The 15,798-nt window shown below is 50.8% G+C and overlaps 1 pseudogene across 1 annotated transcript; it reads right to left on the bottom strand.

Moving 5' to 3' along the window:
- Positions 1 to 2,458: 2,458 nt before the first annotated feature.
- Positions 2,459 to 5,623, bottom strand: LOC307106764 (calponin-2-like; annotated as a pseudogene). Its single transcript has 3 exons — positions 5,615 to 5,623; positions 3,076 to 3,799; positions 2,459 to 2,634 (listed from the first exon to the last, which is right to left on the bottom strand). The product of its transcript is annotated as a calponin-2-like (transcript).
- Between the last annotated feature and the right edge of the window lie 10,175 nt (positions 5,624 to 15,798).

Genomic DNA, 15,798 nt, shown 5'->3' with positions numbered 1-15,798 from the left:
AAACAATACTCTCACAGTGTGGCCGGGAATCATCAGCATCCATGTCACCTGGGAGCTGACGACACCTGCTGACTCTCGCACCCTCCCCACACCTACTGAGCTGGAATCCATCTTTTAACACGATGCCCAAGTGGCTGGAGTGCGCATTGCACGTTAAGGGGTGCTCTGCTTTGGGGTAGAAGCAGCAACAGGAGAGAGCCTGGGGGTGCTCTGCCTTGGCCCTAGAAACATTATAGGAAAGAAGCGAGTCAGGGCGGGGCTGCTTTGGCTCATTGACACGTCAGAGAGAAGGGGGCCTTGGAGACTGGTCCAGGGGGCAAGCCCGGGACGAGCTGCCGCTGCCCTTTGCTCCCCTGGTTGCAAGTCTCCTGGGGCCCCTAAGAGTTTAGGAGAGAGAAGGAAAGGTGCATGCCTGAAAAAGGGGCATGGCGTGCTCCAGAGAGAGCCCTCGCTGGGTCTTTGTCTCATCTGTTTTCTAAAGACGGGGATTTTAGGGGAGATCTTAGGGGAGGATCTAATAAAATATTCATCAGCTTTATGCCCACGTGCCAAAATGAGATTTATTCCCTTAACTTCATCTGTCCTTGGGTGTGGCTGGCACAAATGGCATTTATTGGATTTCTGTTATCTAGCTCCCTGAGTAGGCTGATGTGAGCCATTTAGCCTCTGGTTGGGGAGAAGTGTAAACCATTTACTATTGTGTCCTTGGTTAGGGAAGATAGGGCCTTTACTGGATGGCTGTAAACCGATACTTCCGGTACATTGTGGAAACCGGAGTGTTTTGCTAAGACCCTTCCCTGGCTCTCTGTGCCACTCAGGGTAAATCATAACAGCTCTGTTCCCTGAGGCATACTTGGAGCAGGTACTCTGAGAAGCGCTTTATTAGCACCATCCCATTTCATCTTTACAGCAATATCGTGGAGTAGGAAGTGATCTCCTTTTACAGGAGAGCACGCTGAGGCTCCGAGAACAGAGCAGCCTGCTTGGCACATGGGCTGTGCGTGGCAGCTGGGATTTGCATTTGAACCTGACTCTAGAACCTTCACTCGACCTTATCGCTGTCTCCCCAGCGCCCTGCCAGGACATTCAAGTTCCTCCCCAACATCAGTCCCATCACTTTTCAGCACAGTCCTCACACACTGGCCAACCTGGATGACTGGCAGGTCCATTAAAGGTGACACGCGTTCTTTGCTATTCCTTCCACGGTGAGTTGGAGTCTAATTTTCCTCCTTTTGTACCTGGGCTGGAGGAGTAACTTGTTTGCCTGATAGACTTGTGGGGAACCTGATATTTCTGGACTTTGAGTCTAGGTCATAAGAAGCCTTGCCGCTGCCACTGGGGCCTCTGGAACATTCTCTCTGGGAACCCTGAGTGGCAATGTAAGAAGTCCCCCCTGGAGAATCCACGTGCAGTCAGTCCCTCCCTGGACTGCCCAGCTGAGCGCAGCCTTCCTGCCGCCCCCACCAAGAAACCAGACACATTAGCGAAGCCATGTGGGACCAGAACAGCAGCCGGCTGACCCCACCCCACATTCCTGACCTGCAGATATAATGTAATAGAACGGCTGCTAATTGAAGTCATTAAGTCTTGGGATAGGTTGTTAGGCAGCGGTAGATAATAGGAGTGCTGGCTAATATCCCCCATCCCCCACCCCAATCACAGTGGAACCCCGTTTCTCCAACGTCTCCCACCTTGAGCAATTCGCTTTTCAACCTGACAACCCTTTCATGCTGATGCCGTGTGATCAGTCACTCATCTCTCAGGTGACAAATGAAGGAGAGAGCTGCGATTATGAGTCCATTTACCACTGCTAACATCTCAGGATAGTGTGCTGCGAATATTTTCGTGTTTTTTTTGCTTTTGCTGCTGCTTATAATTATTGTTAAGTTTTCACATTTCACTGAACATTTCCTTTCCTTTTTGTTAAATTTTCACGTCATGTCCTTTTTGTTTTTAAAGTGTTCATTTATAGATTAAACAGTACAATAGGCATGTACTGTATATTCGAAAGGTTGAAACAGGGAATCATTCGGGGGCCTGGAACAGATTCATTCAATTTACATTATTTCTAATGGGAAAAAATTATTTCGTTTTTGAACAGAATTAAGTTGGAGAAATGAGGTTCCACTGTACTTTGGTTAAAATTGCCTGAAATTTCTGTGGGTACAGAAACCACAAACTGATAGCGGAGAAAAGGAAAGAGGACCAAGCAACTGAAAGCTTGGGGCCAGTTCCCCTCCCTCCACGGACCTCTTCCCCCAACAGCTTCCCCCAAAGCCTGCTGGGAAGGTTGCTGCCCGGGTGTGCCCTGGAAGTGACCCCTACCCCACATGCCTGGAGCTGGCCTTCACAGACCCTCAGCTGGAAGCACTTGAACACATAAAGAAACAAGATGAAAACACAGAAAACCCCAAATCCAGATGGGCAATGATGTGGGAGACACCCTGCAAGGAGGACCTCAGTAGCCTGCAGAGGGGTATTCCAGGGCCTTCCCTGGGCTCGGGCAGTTGCTGGCTGACCCTGGAGCGCCGTCAGCCACTGGGCCTTGTGGGAAGCACGTGGGGTCATATATCTGCCAGCCCAGGCCAGAGACCTGGCTCTTCTGGTTGGCTCCCTGCGTGTAGACCAGGCGACCTCACACTACAGCCCGCGGGCCACATGCAGGTGTTTTTGCCGTTTTGTTTTTTTTACTTCAAAATAAGATATGTGCAGTGTGCATAGGAATTTGTTCATAGTTTTTGTTTTTTTTTAAAATATATTTTTTATTGATTTTTTACAGAGAGGGAGAGAGAGGGATAGAGAGTTAGAAACATCGATGAGAGAGAATCATCGATCAGCTGCCTCTTGCACACCCCCTACTGGGGATGTGCCTGCAACCAAGGTACATGCCCTTGACCGGAATCGAACCTGGGACCTTTCAGTCCGCAGGCCGACGCTCTATCCACTGAGCCAAACCGGTTTTGGCCATAGTTTTTTTTTAAACAATAGTCCGGCCCTCCAATGGTCTGAGAGACAGTGGACTGGCCCCCTGGTTAAAAAGTTTGAGGACCCCTGGTGTAGACCATCTGCAGAGACAGGAGGAGTTGTCACAATTGTCGGTCCCCAGCTTGGTGTCATAGATGTGCCGCTGGGTCCTGGGAGCCATCCTGCCCATCTGGCTGGCACACTTGTTGGTGCCCATTTGCAGGCTCATGATGAATGGCCCATGGGTGGCAGGATATGGTTCTTGGATCACACAGATGTCTTCTCATGCCATATGCTGTCATGCCTGACTGGCTGGCACACTGTTGGTGCCCACCTGGAGCCCAATGGCGCACTGGCCCGCCTTCGTGGTGGCGTCATCGAAGCTCCACTGCTGCTGCTCCGAGTGCTTGATGCCGATGTCCACGCCGCTCTGCAGCCCCTTTGTCTTGCCTTCCCGGCCAGAGCCAGAGGAGACACCTGCACCTGCTTCACGTTTCCACTCTCAAGGTCCTGACCTTGAACAGGTCCACGGAGTTCGTGCCGTAGCTGAGCATGGTCTAGATGGAGTTGGAGAGGTTTACTAGCTGGTGCCAGTTTGCATGGAGCAGTTGATCATGGAGACTGAGTTGGGCGGTAGCTTATTCACGAGTGTGCATAGGATAGTTCCATCCTTCAGACCCTTCCGGAAGTTGGGACTCACAGACAGGCCCGTGAGTCCCTCCATCCAGCTGCGGAGCTCCGCCTCCTCCTGAGGGTCATGTTTGGACAGGAGCCAGTTCTTGACCTCGGCCGAAAGCCTGTAGGAGAACCCCTTGTTGAACTGCATGGAGCTTAACTACTGTGTGATGACTTGGCCTTTGTATACATTACGGAAGGATTCCCCCATCGAGTTAACACACGCATCCCCTCACATATTTACCTCTTTTGGGAGGGGGTAAAAACACTTCGGTTCCGCTCTTAGCAAATTTTATTTTATTTTATTTTATATATTTTATTGATTTTTTTTTTTTTTTTTACAGAGAGGAAGGGAGACAGATAGAGTTAGAAACATCGATGAGAGAGAAACATCGATCAGCTGCCTCCTGCACACCTCCTACTGGGGATGTGCTCGCAACTAAGGTACATGCCCCCGACCAGAATCGAACCTGGGACCTTTCAGTCTGCAGGCCGATGCTCTATCCACTGAGCCAAACCAGTTAGGGCTGCTCTTAGCAAATTTTAATTACACAATAGTGTTATCAACCAACTATAGTCACCATGTTGTACGTGAGATCCTCAGATCTTATCTATTTGATAACTGTAAATAAGTCCTTTATTCAACTCTCCTCAATTTCTCAGTTTGAGTGTGTCACCTGGTTCCTGCCAGGACCCTGGGTGACACAGGCTGGTCTTGAACTTCTCCACGCCAGTACACAGTGGGCCAATATCTACAGAGTTGGAGGAGGAATGGAGAGAGATGCTTTCCAATGCATCATCCACACAGCATCATTCACATGTGAAGACGGGAGAGATGCATTCTCAAATGCACAGGAATGCTAACTCTCACATATCCTCCTGAAAAAAATCTAGTGTCATCATCTCCTGTGTATCAGAGATCATGTACCTTGTCTAACCGTGCCAGTCAGGTAGATGGTCTTCACAGATAAGACAGGTGGTTCAGGTTATCCCTGATCTCCAATCCTGACCCAGGCCTGGTGGAGGGAAGGAGCTTGTAAGTGTTGTTGGGACGAAGGGATGTAATTGGGCGATTCAGGTCCTTGGTGCCAAGCTCCTGAGATATATGGGAAGCCCTCAGCTGAGCATGACCCGTGTCCAGTTCTGTGCAGGGCTCAGGCTGCATTGGGTTAAGGAGGGGCAAGTCAATGCATAAGGAAAAGGATTTTAAGACTCAGGCAAATTAACTCGTCCCCACCCCACACACTCACACAGAGTATGTGTCACAGTAACAGCTACTACTTCTCAAGTTGGTGGCCATGAGAAGGGATTTGCATAATCTCAACTAGTCCTCCCAGCAGCCCTGTGAGGCACCATGATCAGCCCCATTTGCTGGTGAAGAAACCAAGGCGCAACGCGGTCACGGCGAGTGAGAGATGAAGCAGGAAGGTGGGTGTGAAGAAGCCAGACCTCAGAGCCTGTGCTCTTGACCTCTGTCAGTACCAGGAGAAAGCAGGGAAGGTCGGACAGCGGCCAGGTCTGCGGGCAGAGCCCTGGGCAGGCACGCGCCCCTGAGTTTGCACCACCTGAAGGCGGGTCACTTCATTCGCTCAGCACAGGGTTCCCTAGGCTGACCCTGCACCAGGCACTGAGGATGTGGAGGAAACCCCGCTCTCCAGTTGGTTTGCTCCCCGTGCAGCAGGGAGTCGGCGCCATCCATTTGCCAAAATATGACAAGGGTCAGCAAGTATGTCTTCCTCCTTGGTTCTGTTGTTTTCCTCTGCAAACCTCCTGGCAAGTGGCTGGGAAATCAGGGTTGCAAACACAAATGCTGACAGAGTAAGCATGGAATGTAGACAGTTTGGAGTCTGTGACCTGGGACAAGTTCTCTGAGCCTCAAATTCCTCATCTATTGAGTGGGGATAACACATATAATACCAAGCTCATAGGATAACACATGGACATACCTAACTCATAGGATAACCCACATCCATACCTGGCTCATGGGATAACCCCGTGGTCGGCAAACTGCGGCTCGCGAGCCACATGTGGCTCTTTGGCCCCTTGAGTGTGGCTCTTCCACAAAATACCATGGCCTGGGTGAGTCGATTTTGAAGGAGTGGCGTTAGAAGAAGTTTAAGTTTAAAAAATTTGGCTCTCAAAAGAAATTTCAACCGTTGTACTGTTGATAATTTGGCTCTGTTGACTAATGAGTTTGCCGACCACTGGGATAACCTATATATGTATATGTGGTCCAGATTTTGCCCCTGGCCCTGTGGACTCCAGAATAACTAAGGTCTCTGCTGATTCTGATCTAGGATAGCTGAATAGAAAGAAGACAAGGGAGGGATGTCCCCAACTCAAACTTATCAGACAGGTCTAGGATCAGTTGCACACAACACAAAATCCTATATAATAAAACCCCAATATGCACAACAGAACGATTGTTCGCTATGATGCACACTGACCACCAGGGGGCAGACGCTCAACGCAGGAGCTGCCCCTGGTGGTCAGTGCGCTCCCACAGGGTAAGTGCCGCTCAGCCAGAAGCCGGGGTCATGGCTGGCGGCGCAGTGGCGGTGGCGGGAGCCTCTCCCACCTCCACTGCAGGTGGGCAGTAAGGAGCGAGGGGTCCCGGACTGTGAGAGCCCCGGACTACGAGAGGCATGTCTGATTGCCAGCTTAGGCCCGATCCCACCCCCACCCCCCACTTCGTGCATGAATTTCATGCACTGGGCCTCTAGTCCTAAAAAAATAGTAGCAAAAACAAATAAGCAAGTTTATTCTCTGTCATGCAAAAGAAGTCCAGAGGTGGCAATGTATGGCTGGTGTAGCAACTCCGTAAATATGGCTCCTTCCCTCTCTCTGCTCTGCCATCCCTCATATATGTCCCTTACCCTCACTGCACAGTATGGCTGCTGGAGCGCTGGCCATCACATCAACTGCCCAGAGAGCAGAGTAGAAGAAGAAGAGCATTCTTGTCCTTCTCCTCCTCCTTCTTCTTTTTAGCTGTTTTCTTTTAAAGATACTTCCCGATTTCCTCACAACAAATTCCACTTATATAATCACATGGCCACACCTAATTACAAAGGAGACTGGAAAATGTCCCGAGGCTGGAAAGCAAGGCAGCTAGCTTTTTTTTTTTTTTTAACTAGATAGAGGAAGTGGATAGTAGATATTGGAAGGCAACTAAGCCATTTCTGCCACATCGAACAGCCTGGCTTGTGAGAAGGGTGTGTGGATGGGTGGAGGGATGGTACAGGCAACCGGACTCTGCCATTCACTTCTCTTCTGCCTCATAACTTTCTGACTAAGAAATGAAGAGAACAAGACAGAAAGAGGCCATCTACAATAATAAAAGTGTAATATGCTAATTAGACTGGACAGCCGAACGACCTTCCAAACGACCCTCCAGACAAAACCGGGGCAGCGAGGGCCGAGGCAAGCCACCGAGGCTGCGAGGGCCAAGCCCCTTGCACGAATTTCGTGCACCAGGCCTCTAGTCTGAATATAATAATGATAGCAACAACTTCCTAAGGACCTGTCTATTCGGGCCCTGAGCTGAGCCTTGGGTGAACACTATCTCCGATTTCCATCTTCCAGCCCCTTGCGTGAGCGAGCCTTTGCAGTGGTGGGGAGGGCATGTCCTGCATGTGCCAGCTGTCTCCAGATAGATAACCAACCAGCCCTTCCATTTTCAGGCCTGCCTCGACTCAGTCTCAGGAGGTTCCTGGCCTCTCCAATCCCTGAGTCTTTCTAAGGATCTTAAATTGTGGATCTGAAGGCTCCCCCTGAACATTCAGGCTTCAATTTGTTGGGATTCTTTCCTTTTAAAAAAAAAAAAAATATATATATATATATATATATCATTGATTTCAGAGAGAAAGGGAGAGGGAGAGACAGAAACATCGATGATGAGAATCATTGATCGGCTGCCACCTGCAGGCCCCACTGGGGATCGAACCAGCAACCTGGGCATGTGCCCTGACCTGGAATCGAACCAGGAATTGAACTATGACCTCCTGGTTCATAAGTCGAAGCTCAACCACTGATCCACACTGGCTGGGCAATTCCTTGGGTTTTTTAAATCAGTCCCCACTCTCCATCTGCCTTCCAGCTTTCAGAATTTGGTTGACTCCTTTTATATGCTGTTATTTCTTCACATACCCTCTCTGTCCCGGTAGATAGATGTGCATTTAAAAAAATGCCTTTGTATCATTTTATTGGAATCTCAGAGGACAGTGGAGATAAATAAATGTGTTCAGGCCATGTTTAACCCTTTGCACTCGGATGTCGAGTGTGATTCGACACGGTTAGCAGTAGAATAAAGGAATCAAAAAAAGCAAGCGAGTGCAAAGGGTTAACCGGCAGCCTCCCACCTGGGTTCTTGACTGGGGGAGCCCCCAGGGTTTATGTGGATTGTAGGGCATTCACATATTGACCCCTCCTTCCTCGCCGAGCTCAGGAGCCCCTGGGACGCTCAGCACACGGCCTGTGTCTCCCTCTGAGCCCAGGCATGCTTCTCTCCTGCCTCCTAGGCCCAGCCCCGCCTCAGGGTCCTTTGCACCCAGACAGGACTGGGCAGGCCTGTGGCAGGTGAATAGGAGTCCCTGGTGTGGATCATTCCTGAGAAGTCAGGTCTCCCGTGTGGGGCTTTCTGAGTTAATATTCAAAGTTGGGGATGAGAGCCAGACATTTCTAACTTGGAATATCGGAGTAAATTTCCCTGCACGGGGCTGTTCAACTGTGTTTACAATGGAGTTCAAAGTCAACACGCCAGGGCAAAGCCTCATGGGGTCGGTCGCCCTTGTCCTTGCAAACCCCTTCAGCAGGTGCCTGGCTGTAAGCAGGAGCCGGGTTGGACACAGACACACTGCTGCTCGGTGAAAGGGCCGCGGCCAGCATTTCCTCCCAGGTCTCGGTCAAGCGCCTGCAGGAGATCCTGCCGTTGCGAAGCCGTGTTGTGGGAACAATGTACTTCTTCCGATCCTGGATCCCGATCCTCAGTGGGCTGGGGTGCTCACGATGCACACGGGGACAGGCTCATGGTCCCCAGTTTCTAGGCGGCCTACCTTCCCGGCATGGTGGGAGTGAGGAGCTTGCTGGGATGCAGGACTTTCCGTGCTAAACTGTTGTGGGCGGCGGGAACAGCAACCTCGGTTCTCGAGTTCTGGCTGGGAAAGAATTCAGAGCCAAGACTCAAACTGTTGGAGAACTTTTATTTAGAAAATCACAGGAGAGGAAGAAGTAATTCATGGGAGAAATGGGCTGAGGAAACAAGTTTCAGAGGTCAAGGAGGGGCCCTGGGAGCTTAGAAGTGAGGAAGGTAAAGGTGACTCCCCTGGGGGATGAGGAGGGGGAAGGGAAAGGTGCTGGGCCCTCGGCCCTAAGGGTTTTAGGGCGGAGATTTTAGGGGAGGGCCCAGGGGGAGATCTCAATAGAATATTCCTCCGCCTTCCAGTTTAAGTCTCCACTGATTGGTTGGCCGGTGCCAGGGCAGGGGGTCATTATCCCATGCGGCTGGTCCTGAGTCAGCCTTGGGCTTGCTTGTCTGGTTTTGCTGCTTTTCTGGGCCTGGAGCTGAAATACAACTGAGGCCTCGATGTTACCTCTAGGGAGGAAAAGTTAGGGGTCCATGACCAGCTAGGGGAGGAAAGGGCACCCTGGGGGCGAGGTCTCACCCGACCATTGTCCTTTGCTGGGCACCCAGGGCTTTCTTGCTCTGCTCCTGTCTGTCTAACTGCCTACCACAGAACCAGGATAGTTCCAGTCAAACTAGGCTGGTCACCCTATGAGAGGGCCTGTCACAACAGGCTGGCTTCTCACATACCCTCCTGGGCATGTCCGTGTTGCAAAGGCAGCTTAAAATGGCAATTCTGTGCTGTTTAACCCCTACCCTACCACCCCCACCTCGCTTAGCAAGGTGCCTGGCTCTGAACCCCAGCTCCAACACCCACCAGCCGGGAAGCAAGTCACTTCACCTCCTTCTGCCTCCGTTTCCTTATCTATAAAATGGGAGGGAGAATAAAAAGTTCTACCCCATAGGTTTATTGTAAGAACCGAGTGAGTTAACAGATGTAAAGCACTTAGAATATATTCAGGCTATGATCCCTTACCTAAAACCCCGATGTCTTGGGACCCCCTATGAGCTGTGGGATTTTGAGAGTTTGGGAGTTTTAGAAAGTAAATGCCATGTCCTATATAATAAGAGGCTAATATGCAAATCAACCGAACGGTGGAATGACTGGTCGCTATGACATGCACTGACCACCAGGAGGCAGACGCTCAATGCAGGAGCTGCCCTCTGGTGGTCAGTGTGCTCCCACAGGGGGAGCGCCGCTCAGCCAGAAGCCAGGCTCACATCTGGCAAGTGCAGCGGCTCTCCTACCTCCGCGGCAACGCTAGAGATGTCTGACTGCTGGCTTAGGCCAGCTCCCCAGGAGGAGCAGGCCCATGCCAGCAGTCAGACATCCCCTGAGGGCTCCCAGACTGCAAGAGGGCGCAAGCCGGGCTGAGGGACCACCCCCCCCTCCCGTCCCCGTGAGTGCATGAATATTGTGCACTGGGCCTCTAGTGTTACATAACAGCAGTGGGGCCTGGGTTAGCCTCCCAGTAACTAGACTCATCCATATTTATGCAAAGATTAATGTCTGAATATTCATACATCTGCTCAAGTTAGGTTTTGGCCACCAGAGGAGTTCCGGTGCTAAACAGATTATTTTGTCCAGAATGTTTTGGCCTCGAGTGCGGGGCAGTGTTGTGGACGTGTGTGAGGGTCACTGCTTGCACATCTAGTGTAACTGCCATGGAATCACTCCTGGGAGAGTTACGTTGGTTGAAGCTGGGGCAGTAAACAAGGGAGGGTTAGGATCGGAGAAGCAGCAGGAGAGCCAAGGCGGGGCTGCTCTGGCTCACTGAGACGTCAGAGAAAAGGGGGCCTTGGAGACAGGTTCCGGGGGTGAGCCCGGGAGGAACTGCTGCTGCCCATGGCCCCCCTGGCTGCAAGTCTCGTGGGGACCCTTAGAGGTTAGGAGATGCAGGCCTGGAAGGGAGGAAGGGCATGGGTGTGCTTCTGGGAGGGAGAAGCACCTGGAATCATTTCTTCTTTTTTAAAATATGTTTTTAGTATTGATTTTAGAAAGAGAAGAAGGGGGAACATCTATGTGAGAGGGTCACATTGATTGGCTGCCTCCTGCACACCCCCCTCCTGGGGATTGAGTGCTGACCTGGAATCGAGCTGGTGACCCCTCGGTGCAAGAGACAGAGCTCAACCAACCGAGTCACACTGGCCAGGGCTGGAATCACCTCCTAAGGACAACCGAGAACTTCGGTGCCCGAGGCCCCTGTGGTTTCGGGGAATCCTCTGGTGGGGCCTTTCGGCACCAACAGCTCTGAACAGCCTTTGAAGACCGAGGAGACAGTCTCCTCTTCTTTCTCTGCCAGGCCTTTCAGTTTAGTGACATCTTCCTGTCCCTTTCCATGTGGTGGTGTGTGTGTGGGGGGGTGGTGATGGTGGTGGAGGTCGTGGCTGGGAGTGGTTGGGAGAGGGGTGGTTGCAAATTCAAGTCTCCAAGAGTCTCTCCTAGTCCCAGCTGGGGAGCCAGCAGCCCCCAACGGGCGAGGGGGACATAAGCTGTGGAGCAGGGGTGAGCAAGGCCTGTTTCTGGTAAAGTTGGTATGGGTTCCAGGTAGTGGTCTGGTCTGGGCAGATGAGATAGTGGAGCCCAAGAGGGGTTTGTGGCCCCTGGGATCCCCTGGGAGTCCACAAACATCCTGCACTTGCAGAAAAGAGTGCAGGCGGGAGCCTGGATGCCTCCTTAGTTGGGGTGCGGATTTTCTGAGCCCTCCAGGAATGCATGGTGGCTGCCAGAGCTAAGGAGTCAGAGTGGCTATGAGAGGGGAGGAGGCGGCCTGCAGCACAGCCACAGGGAAGGGCTCATCTCTCATCTCAAACCTGCGTCCACACCTCAGAGTTCCCTCCAGTCCTCCCACAGGGACCTTCCTGGTGCAGTGACCTCATCATGGGATTATTTTGCAAGTACATTTCTTTCAGGATTTGATTGTCTGGGAAGGGAAATTGGTTCCTGGTTTTGTTTTGTTTTTAGCTGAATTTTGCAATCAAGGACATGGGCCCTTTCCCAAGAGGGAGAGTGAGGAGGAGGACTAGGGCCAGCCTGGACCTGCAGGCACACAGGTGTGCCTTGGGGAGGGAGCTTTAGGTGGTCTGTTGGGCATTTCTAAGCCTTATGCAAACTGTGGAACCCAAGAGAAGGCATGGCCTCCCCCCTCCTCTGCTGTTCACCCCTTCACCATTGAGGTACCCCTTCTTTTTTCTTTTTAGGAATAGAAAACCAACGTCAATGGGCAACCCCCTGCTGGGTCCCTCAACAGAGAGATGCTGGGAGAAGGCCTGAGGAGCAATAAAGAGCCCTGACCATGAGCTCTGGCTGCCCAAGCCAGATAAAGAGTAGGGAGGAGCCTAGATCCTGGTCCCTATAGGTCTGCCCAGCTGACCTGTGTACCAGCTCCAGGCTCCTTCAAGGAGGCAACAAAAGCACTTGAGGTACCAGATGTAGGGCTCAAACCCTCCACTTCTCAGGAGAAGCACAGAGCTTTGAGTTCCCTCTCGATTGTGTCCTCATCTATACGATAGGGAAATAAGCTCACAGGGCTATTGTGAAAGTCAAGTGAGATTAATATGTACTTGGCGAGAAACCAAGATGGCAGCATAGGTAAACACCTGAACTTGCTGCCTCGCACAACCACTTCAAAACTACAACTAAAAGGCAAAACGGACATCATCCAGAACCACAGGAAGGCTGGCTGAGTGGAAATTCTACAACTAGAAGGAAAGAGAAAAGCACACTGAGACGCACAGGAGCTGCGGAAGTAAAGTGCAGAGGTACGGAGGCGTGCGCGTGGAGAGGACTGGCAACTGAGTACGTGGCTGGCTTTCTCAAGCGGGAGGGAGACAAAAGCTCCCAACTGCTCTGAACTCCAGTTCCGGGTGAGACTCTGGGGACCCAGACTCATACGAGGAGAAATTGGACTGTCTGGTAGCGGGCAAAACTCGAGGGCGGCTTTCTCTCAGAGGTGTTTGCAGCGATTACCGCGAGACACTGAGACCCAGGGGCATCTTAGGGCAGTGTTGACGGGAAGCCATTGCTGTTTGCTCCGCCCTGAGACTCCACTCCATCCAAGCTGAGTGCAGAGGCTTTTGCATATGAATGGCCTGGTCCTTTGAATTCTAAACTTACCTAACAAACTACAGCTGAGTCAGTGAGACCCAGAACATCCAAAAGAAGGCCCAAGGCCCCACAGCAGCTTGCATTGCTTCACAGCTGGGCCTCATCTGGGCACCTCCAAAACCCAAACAAAGAAGAGGAATCTGCAGATCTCTCCATAGCTCCTGCTGGGTGGCCTCAGGCAGAGGCTAAATTAGCACCTCCTTGGAGATCCAAGAGCCAGTGTACCCAGGGGTCAGAGTGGGACCATCCAGATTACAACTCTTCAGATCCATAAGGGACACACTCAGGGGGCAGACTCAGTGAGCACCAAAGCCCCACTGAAGCAAGTCTTGTCTCATAAGGGTGTCTCCAGCACAGAAGTTCTCCCAGCGTAGACACAGCTGATCCTCACAGCCAATTGGCCTGGAGGTCAATTCCTCCCAGTGATACCAACAACAATCAAGGCTTGACTACAACAAAACTGTGCACACAGCCCACAAAGGGGTGCACCAATAGTGTCCACCTCAGGTAACTGGGGAGGCTGAGCCACTGGGCCCTATAGGACACCTCACACACAAAGCCACTCTATCAACTCAGGGAAGCAGCCAAAATGCAGAGACAAAGAAACAGGTCACAAATGAAAGAAATGGAGGAAAGCAAATGACTGGATATAGAGTTCAAAACCATGGTTATAAGGTTTTTCAAGAATTTTCTAGAAAAGGCCGATAAATTTAGCAAGACCCTCGAGAATATGAAAAAGGACCAACTAGAAATTAAGCATACACTGACTGAAATAAAGAATAATATACAGAGATCCAACAGCAGACTAGAGGATCGCAAGAATCAAGTCAAAGATTTGAAATACGAAGAAGCAAAAAACACCCAACCAGAAAAGCAAAAAGCAAAAAAATCCAAAAATATGAAGATAGTGTAAGGAGCCTCTGGGACAACTTCAAGCATACCAGCATCCGAATTATGGGGGTGCCAGAAGAAGAGAGAGAGCAAGATACTGAAAACCTATTTGAAGAAATAATGACAGAGAACTTCCCCCACCTGGTGAAAGAAATAGACCTACAAGTCCAGGAAGCACACAGAACCCCAAACAAAAGGAATCCAAAGAGGACCACACCAAGACACATCATAATTAAAATGCCAAAAGCAAAAGACAAAGAGAGAATATTAAAAGCAGCAAGAGAAAAACAGTTAGTTACCTACAAGGGAGCACCCATACGACTGTCAGCTGATTTCTCAACAGAAACTATGCAGGCCAGAAGGGAGTGGCAAGAAATATTCAAAGTGATGACTAGCACGAACCTACAACCAAGATTATTCTACCCAGCAAAGCTATCATTCAGAATTGAAGGTCAGATAAAGAGCTTCACAGATAAGAAAAAGCTAAAGGAGTTCATCACCACCAAACCAGTATTATATGAAATGCTGAAAGTTATTCTCTAAGAAGAGGAGGAAGAAGAAAAAGGTAAAGATAAAAATTATGAACAACAAATACATATCTATCAACAAGTGAATCTAAAAGTCAAGTGAATAAAAAAAATCTGATGAACAGAATAAACTGGTAAATATAATAGAATCAGGGGCATAGAAAGGGAGTAGACTGACAATTCTCGAGGGGAAAGGGGTGTGGGGGGTGCGGGAAGAGACTGGACAAAAATCGTACACCTATGGATGAGGACAGTGGGGGGGGGGGGGTAAGGGCAGAGGGTGGGGTGGGAACCGGGTGGAGGGGAGCTATGGGGGGAAAAAAGAGAAACAATTGTAATAATCTGAACAATAAAGATTTATTAAAAATGCCGAAACCGGTTTGGCTCAGTGGATAGTGCGTCGGCCTGCGGACTCAAGGTCCCAGGTTCGATTCCGGTCAAGGGCATGTACCTTGGTTGCGGGCACATCCCCAGTAGGGGGTGTGCAAGAGGCAGCTGATCGATGTTTCTCTCTCATCGATGTTTCTAACTCTCTATCCCTCTCTCTTCCTCTCTGTAAAAAATCAATAAAATATATTAAAAAAAAAGATTTATTAAAAAAAATATGTACTTGGCCTCAGAGCCCATGTTTCCAATAATGATGTTGTATATTTGCATTGTTGTCTTGGGTCTCTATTTTTATTTTATTTTATTATTATTAGAGGCCCGGTGCACGAATTCATGCACCAATGGGGTCCTTCAGCCTGGCCTGCGGGATCAGGTTGAAACCAGCTCTCTGACATCCCCTGAGGGGTCCCGAATTGCGAGAGGGTACAGGCCAGGCCGAGGGACCCCACCGGGGCTGGAGAGGGACGAGAGATGTTGGCCAGCCAGGGAGGGACCACGGGAGGACTCCAGAGCATGTCCGGCCCTTCTCACTCAATCCCGATTGGCCAGACCCCAGCAGCAAGCTAACCTACAGGTCAGAGCGTCTGCCCCCTGGTGGTCAGTGCACATCAGAGCGAGTGGTTGAGCGACCTTAGCATATCATTAGCATATTACACTTTGATTGGTTGAAAGGACGACCTGACGACCAGACACTTAGCATATTAGGCTTTTATTATATAGGACTAGAGGCCCGGTGCACGAAATTCGTGCATGGGGTGGGGGTTGTCCCTCAGCCCAGCCTGTACCCTCTTCAATCTGGGACCCCTTGAGGGATGTCTGACTGTCCATTTAGGCCCGATCCCACTGGGATGGGGCCTAAACGGACAGTCAGACATCCCTCTCACAATCCAGGACTGCTGGCTCCCAACTGTTCACTTGCCTGCCTGCCTGATTGCCCCTAACCGCTTCTGCCTGCCAGCCTGATCGATGCCTAACTGCTCCCCTGCTGGCCCAATTGCCCCTAACTGCCCTCCCCTGCCCACCTGGTCGCCCCCAACTGCCCTCCCCTGCAGGCCTGGTCACCCTAACTGTTCTCCCCTGTAGGCCTGGTCGCCCCCAACTGCCCTCCCCTGCTGGCCTGGTCACCC

The sequence above is a fragment of the Cnephaeus nilssonii genome (genome assembly GCF_951640355.1).
Source record: "Cnephaeus nilssonii genome assembly, chromosome: 11".
Taxonomy (NCBI): domain Eukaryota; kingdom Metazoa; phylum Chordata; class Mammalia; order Chiroptera; family Vespertilionidae; genus Cnephaeus; species Cnephaeus nilssonii.
Note: the sequence above shows the minus strand (reverse complement) of the source record. Positions and strands in the feature narration are given on the sequence as shown.